The sequence below is a fragment of the Bremia lactucae genome, linkage group LG17, assembly GCF_004359215.1.
Source record: "Bremia lactucae strain SF5 linkage group LG17, whole genome shotgun sequence".
Taxonomy (NCBI): domain Eukaryota; phylum Oomycota; class Peronosporomycetes; order Peronosporales; family Peronosporaceae; genus Bremia; species Bremia lactucae.
This window is the reverse complement of record NC_090626.1, coordinates 806,077-806,737: the sequence shown is the minus strand read 5'-3', so window position 1 is coordinate 806,737 and position 661 is coordinate 806,077.

Sequence of the window (661 nt, the reverse complement as noted above, 5' to 3'; positions counted from 1 at the left end):
ACATTAGGGCAACTTTAGCCCGTTACACCAAATCCCTCTTTAAGAACGAATTTATTTTTTTAAATTCGACAAAGAGGAGAGAGGAACTGCGAGCAGCTTTACGCGCCGCTAGTTTACTCGATCACTCAAGCGCACGTATTCCCATACACGGCGCCCAAGATGCCACCTAAAAAGGGCCACGTTGGTGGTTGTCTGCGAAGACGCCCACTCAACATCGCACTAAGCGAACGCGCCGCGTTAATTTGCCGGCCGCGTCTAATGCCTTAGTCGGAACGCCGACAGCCACTGCGGCTGTCGCGTAAACAGGCTAAAGAATCCATCCCACTATAAAAGTGAGGATGTTGATCCGTCGCTCATTGTCGACTACAATGAGCCGACACCGTTGCCGTCACCTCATAGCAGTGATGCAGACAACGAGTTTATGAGGAAGGATGATGGCGCATCATTGCCCATCCGAACTTCTCTCATGGCTCGCAAAATGGAGACAGCAACATTTACGAATGCTGTCTCGTCGTCTACGCTGGATAGCGCAGTGACAGATAATGAGAGCGCTGCCCATAAAGGCGCAGCCGCTTCTCCGTTGGGTATAACCACAACGCCTTATGCTCAGGCCGTAATCCATAATGGTTCTGACATCGAGGATTCGGAGCCTAAAGCTCCG